The following is a 7,597-nucleotide window of genomic DNA, read 5'->3' on the forward strand; positions in this document are numbered from 1 at the left end:
ACGCCATCCTACACCAGCGTCAGACCCCCACTAGCCCCCACCAGCTCTCCACCAGACAGCACACACACCCAGCCCCCCCCCGCCGCCACCCACAGGCAGCAGCCCACCCAGCTCAGCCCAGCACACATCACACCAAGCACACACACCAGGCACACCCACACTCAACAGCACTCCCACCTCACACACCCACGCCACCCCTGGCCACCCACCCCAGGCACCAGCAGCCATCCCCCCCAGCTCACCCTCCCCCACTCCCCCAGCTCACACGCAGCAACTCCACTCAGCCTGCACACACCACCTGCATCCCACTACAGACACACACAGACAGACCAGACACCAGCAGCCCCCCACCCCACCGCACAGCACAGCTCTCCTTCCACCCCCACTCCCCACCCCCCACCCCCACACTCACCACACATTCCACCAGCCCAGCAGCCAGACCCACATGGGCACACCCCCCCTCCCACCACCCACGATCCTATCAGCCCCCCCTGCACAGGCCACACCACCCAGCAAAGCACATCACCACCCAGACAGATACCTCAGCAACCAGCCCCAGCACACAAGACACAGACCCCACCAGACCAGCCAGCAGTCCCCCCCCCACACACGCACACCCAACTGCCACCAGCCCCCCCATACTACACACACCCCCCGCACCCACAGACCCAGCTGCAGCAGCGGCCACACACAGCAGCAACCCCCAGTCACCACACCACCACCCAGCACCCCACCCACCCCCCCACCCCCCAACCACATTACACAGCACAGTCCAGCACCCACCCCCACCCACACACAAGTCCAGACCCCACCCAAGCAGCCCACCCACCAGCACCACACCACACTGACCCTACGATCACCCCACACACACAGTCAGCCCCCAGCAGCCCAGCCAGAACAGCACCACCGCCCAGCACAGAGTCACAACCACCCCCAGCACAACACACAGCCTCACACAGCATCCAGGAGCCAGCCCCCCACACCCTCCACACAGCCCAGCACCACAGACCCAGCCCCACCCCCAGACACAGCCCCAGCCAGCTCCACCAGCCACCGCACAGTGCACAAGGCCACCAGCCAGCCACACCACCACCGGGCCTCAGACCCACCCACCCCAGCCCAGCACCCAGACAACACCCAGCACCCCCCACCCGGCACCACGCACCAGCCCCACAGACCACACACAGCCAGCCCACACACCCCCACACACACAGCAGACAGCCAGCAGCCCCCCGCCAGCAGCCCACCAGGTCACACACCCCCCCCAGCAGCCAGCCACCCTCAGATCAGACAGCACACACAGCTCGCCCCAACCACACCCCCACCCCCCCCCACACCCACCCAGCACACACAGCCTATCCCAACAGCCATCACACTCCACAGCACCCCCCTCCCAGCTTGTGCGGCACATATAGGTATGAGGATATGATGTGCCCCCCCAGACAACCACCAGCAACACACAGCCCACATCACCCACAGCAGACCAGCACACCCCCCCACCAGCATCCAGCCCACACCACACCACACCAGCCCCCAGCAGCACCCACACCCAGAGCCCCACACCTGCCCCCCCCCAGCACCACAAACAAGCCACACAAGCCAGGTCCCCCAACCAGACCCCCCCTCAGCCACAGACCACCAGCCCAGCAGCACCCGCAGCCCACCCCAGCAGCACACCCACAGACCACAGCACTCACACCACCCACCGCACACTCACCCCCAGCACACACACACCCACAGCCCAGCCCCACCCAAACACACTGCCAGCACCAGCCCCCTCCCCCCCACAGCAGACTCACACAGCCCCCCACTCCCGACCCTGCCAGACACCAGCCCCCCACTGACCACACCCCCAGCACCAGCACCCACGCCAGCCACCCCCACCCACACCTCCAGGACCACGACACAGCACAGCACTCCACCCCACACTGTCCACAACAACAGCAGCCCGCCTCACAGGCCAGCCAGCAGCCCCAGCACAGCCCCAGCAGCCAGCACACCCAGCCTCCAGCACCAGCACCCCACACCCACCACCAGCCAGCAATCCCAACCCCACCAGCACACCACATACACCCACCACACAGCCTCCGCCAGCAACCTCAGACACGACACACACCCACCACCCAGCCCACCCACCGACCCCACCCCACAGCACCCCACCTCCACACATCCAGCCCCACAGCACCCACCCACCACCTGCACCCCACACACACCAGCCACACAGCCCCACCACCCCCAGGGCAGCACCAGCCACAGCACCAGCACCAGCAGCCCACAGACCACAAGCAGCAGCCACCACCACCAGCCACAGCCCGCTCCACACACCAGCACACCAGCCAGACCACCCCAGCTCCCCCCACCCCCAGCACACACCACCATCAGCAGCAACCAGCACCCTGACCATGCCCCACAACCTGGCACCCCCACACCACACGCAACCACACAGTCACACCACCCCGCACCCCACCCCACTGCGGCCACCAACCCCCCAACACCCCACACACCACCCCCACCCAGCACAGCCAGTCCACACCCACCCACCACACCAATCACCACAGCCCCCCCCAGCCAACCCCCCACACACAGCCACACCAACAGCAGCACAACCACCACATCAGCCCCTCACACACAACCAGCCCAGGCACACACACCCCCCCCCAGCACTCACACCTCCAGCCAACATCCCTGCACCCAAACCCCTGCACACACCACACACACACCCTCCCCCACCCCCCAGCACCAGCCACCCACCACTACAGCTGCACAGCACACCAGACCAGCTCACCACACCCACCCCCACCCAGCTCACACGCCAAGCAGTCCCCCAGACCCCAGCACCAGACCAGACCAGCACCCCAGGCACCCACCACAATGACCTCCAGACCCACACAGCCTGCAGAGAACCCACAGCACCCCACACAGCCCATCACCGCAGACCGGCAGACACCACAGCCCCAGCCAACCACCTCACACACCCACACCCCCTCACTGCAGCCACACCGCAGCAGACTCCCCTCCACACAGCCCAGCACCAGCCCCACCACAGCAACACACCCCCCAGATCCCACCCCAGCAGCAGCACACACACACTCCCACCAGCAGCCACACACACTCACACAGCAGCCACCACACACAGCACGCCAGCCAGCAGACAGCCCCACCAAGCAGCCACACCCAGCACACACACACACACCACCACAGCACAGCAGCCACCAGCAGCCCACCCCCAGCCACCAGCCACCCCCCACAGCCAGCACCTCACTCACAGCCAGCTTCACACCACCACAGCACCCACACACCCCAGAACGCAGCCACAGAGAGCCACTCAAACCCCCCCCACACCCACCACCCCAACCACTCCAACGCCCCCCCCTCCCAGCCCAGCTCACAGCCACACCAGACCAGGCACACAGGCCCCCAGCCCACCCACACACAGCAACAGCCACCAGCAGGCCACACAGCCACTCAGCCGGAGACCCTGCACTCCCCCCCCAGACCCAGCACAAACCACACAGCCACCCCACCCACAGCACACCAGCCCACCACCACAGAAACACAGCCCCCACACTGCACACCCCAGCACAGCCCCCAGCCAGGCCCAGCCGGCCACCAGCCACAGGGCCTGCCACCGCCCCCCCACCCAGCCACCCCACCCCACCACCACCTACCCCACACACACAGCACACAGCCAGACCAGCCACACAGCCATCCAGCAGCAGCTCCAACGGATTCACAGCACCCACCCCCCCCCCCCCACTCAGCAGGCCAGGCAGCCACACCAACAGCCCCAAGCCCAGCACCCACACCCAGCACACCACACCCCCACAGACACCAGCACCCCAGACAGCACCAGACCACCACCCAGCCCCAGCCCAGCCACCCCACCCCACAGGCAGCCAGCTCCCACCCAAAAGCAGCCAGCAGCAGCAACCCCTCCCCCCCCCACAGCAGACCACCCCACCAGCACGCCACACACACCCACACACAGCATCCACCCCCCACCAGACCACACACCACACCAGACCCCCACCCACCAGCACACAGCCACAGCCCATACCCCACCCCACACAGCAGCCCACACACACACCACAGACCATCCCCACCACCCACACCTCCCCAGCACCCACCCAGCCCTCCCACACCCCAGCCCCACTCCAGCCCCACACACCTCCCACAGGGCCACACCCAGAAGTCCCAGCACAGCAGCAGACCCCAGCCCGCCACACCCACCCACCCAGCACAGCCACAACACAGCCCCCACACGACACCCACCCACCACCGATCAGACCCTCACCAGCAGACCCCAGCCCCCACCAGCCCTCCACCACCAGCCCCCACCCCAGCAGAGCAGCACCCAGCCGCCCACAGACCACGCAGCCCCACTCCACAACCACACAGCCACACCCCCACCACACACAACCCCCCCCAGCCCCAGCAGCCACACCACAGCCACCACCCACTGCACAGCCCCCACAGCCACAACCCACCTCAGCCCACAGCCCCCAGCACCCAGCAGCCCCCCAGCCACCACCCAGCCCACACACACACAGCACACAGACCACAGCCCAGCCAGCACCAGCTCCAGCTGCACCAGCACACCCACCCGCCCACACCCAGCAGCCGCATCACCACACCCCACCCACCAGCCCCAGCCACCCAGCCACGCCCACCCAACCCCACACAGCACACCACACAGCCCACCAGACCCAGCAGACACAGATCCCCACAGCGCACGCCTCAGGCACCAGCACAGCCCCAGCACCACCCCGCCCACACACCACCACACCAGCACCAGCACCCCACCCCAACCACCCAGCACCACAGCACACCCACCCACCAGCACCCCCCAGTCAGACCCCACACCCACAACAACCACCCCCCAGCCCACCACACCCACCCCAGCAGCACCGACCTACCACACCACCAGCACAGCAGCCACCCCCCCCACAACCACACACCAGCACCCCCCCCGCACCACACACCATCAGGCCCCACAACACCACCCAGGCACCTCACACCCCCACCACTGCAGCACAGGCACCCACCCCCACCACACACACACCCACCAGCCATCCCCCCAGCCGCACACACACATGGCATCCCCAGGCCACACCCACCACCACACCAGTCACCCCCCCAGCCAGCACCTCAGCCACCAGTCAGCCCCCAGCCCACCACACCACCCAGAAACACAGCCCCCTCACAGCAGCCCCACCCCTCCCACAGCCCTCAGCACAACAGCCGCACCTTGCCCCCACAGCACCACCACCCCCCCCCCCCCCGAGTTCCACGCACACCACCCCCCACCAGACAAAGCCACCCCACCACACCAGCCCCACTGCACCAGCCCACACACCCACCCACCCCTACAGACAGACCCCACCCACACCCACACCAGCCCCACACCCCAGACCAGCCCCCCCCGCACCCACACCACAGCCAGCACCACCAGCCACAGCACACAGCACACAGTCCACACCCAGCCCAAGACCAGACCCCAGCGCACCACAGCCCACCACACCACCCCAGCCCAGCCAGCACCCAGCACACAGCGCACCGCAGGCCCACTGTCCAGCAGACCGCAGCCACCACACCACCCCCCAGCACCTCCACCCACACTGACACCACACAAAGCACCAGCAGCACAGCCACAGCCAGCACCAGCCACCACCCCCAGCCACAGCTCACCAGCCACAGCCCCCCCCACACCCACCCAGCCAGCCCACACACAGCACCCAGCACCACCACCACCACCCACACCCAGCCCCAAACAAAGGGGGCCACACCACCAGCCACAGCCCACACCCCCAGCCCCCCCTCAGCTCGCAGCAGACCACCCCCCCAGCCCCCACACAACAGCCCAGAGCACCCAGACGCGCCCAGCCACACAAGAGGACCACACCAGACCACACAACCACGCCAGCCACAGTCCAGCATCACCCTGCACCCAGCCCACCCCAGCCACCCATCCAGCCCCACCCAGCCACCAAGCCACCATCCAGCACCACAAAGCCACATCCAGCAGCCACACCCACACACAGCCCCCAGCACAGGGCCCACTGCAGCAGCAGCACCAGCCAGCACCCCCGCAGACCCCACACAGCCACCCACCAGACCCCCCCCCCCCCCAAAAAACCCCCACACAGGCCTGCCACAGGCCCCCCCCCCGCACACACATCACCCTCAGCACCAGCCCAGTCCACAGCCCCACAGCTCACCAGCACACACACAGCCCCCAGCCAACACCCACACCCCCACAGCACCACCAGACCAGCCACCCACAGCCAGCAGACACCCATCACACACCACAGCAGCCCCAGCAGCACAAGCCCCAGCCCCCCACACACCACCCAGCCAGCACCACCAACCCACCCACCTCCACCCCACACACCACCCACCCCACCACCCCACCCCAGCCACAGCCACCCCCCCAGCCCACCCACACCCACCACCCCAGCACCGCCCCCACCACCCAGCCACCAGCACCCACAGCACCCACCACAGCCCCACCCCAGCCCACAGCCCCTACACCCACCAGCCCCCACCACAGCCCACCCCCCACCCCCCACACCCACAGCACCCACACCCCAGCCCAGACCCCCACCAGCCAGCCACCAACCACCAGCCCCCAGACACCCCCACCCCACCTCACCACACCCCACCCACCAGCCACGCCACACTCCCCCAGCAGCCACACCCGCCACACACCCCCACACCCAGCACCACACACAACCCACCACACACCACCCACACAGCACACCCCACCCACCCCCCACCACCACAGCCCCCCAGCCCCCACCACAGACACCCCCACCACACCTCCACCAGCCCCCACCACCAGCACAGCCAGCAGCCCACAGACCACCCACCACCGCCAGCCACCAGCCACCACACCACAGCCACCAGCCACACCCAGCACCCAGCACCCAGCCACCACCACAGCCAGCCATCACCCCACAGCACACACAAGCACAGCCACACCAGCCCACACACCAGCACAGCCCACACAACCACCCCACACCACACCAGCCAGCCACACACCACAGCACCAGTCACACCCCCAGCAGCACCACCGCACCGCCACCCAGCCACAGCCCACACACAGCCAGCACAGCACACCCCGCAAACACCAGCCAGCCACACCACACCAGCACACCACACCACAGCCCCCACAGCACAGCAGCCACAGCACACACCCCCAGACCACAGCACCACACACCAGCAGCACACAGCACCACACACCACAGACACAGCACACTCCACACCCACAGCCAGCCAGCCACCCAGCAACAGCAGCCACCCCAGCCACAGCACACAGCCCAGCACCAACCACCGCAGCCCAGCACCAACAGTCAGACCACCACACACCACCAGCACCACCACACCCACACACCCACAGCACCCACACCAGCCAGTCCCCCAGCAGCACACCACAGCACACAGGCCACAGCACCAGCAGCACCGTCAGCACCCAGCCACCACCCACACTCACCCACAGCCACCAGCCAGCACAGCAGCACGCACACACAAGCCACAGCACACCAAGCCCACACCACCACAGCACCCACAGCACCAGCACAGCCGCAGCAGTCCCACA

Source organism: Eleginops maclovinus, chromosome 5, assembly GCF_036324505.1.
Source record: "Eleginops maclovinus isolate JMC-PN-2008 ecotype Puerto Natales chromosome 5, JC_Emac_rtc_rv5, whole genome shotgun sequence".
NCBI classification, from domain to species: Eukaryota; Metazoa; Chordata; class Actinopteri; order Perciformes; family Eleginopidae; genus Eleginops; species Eleginops maclovinus.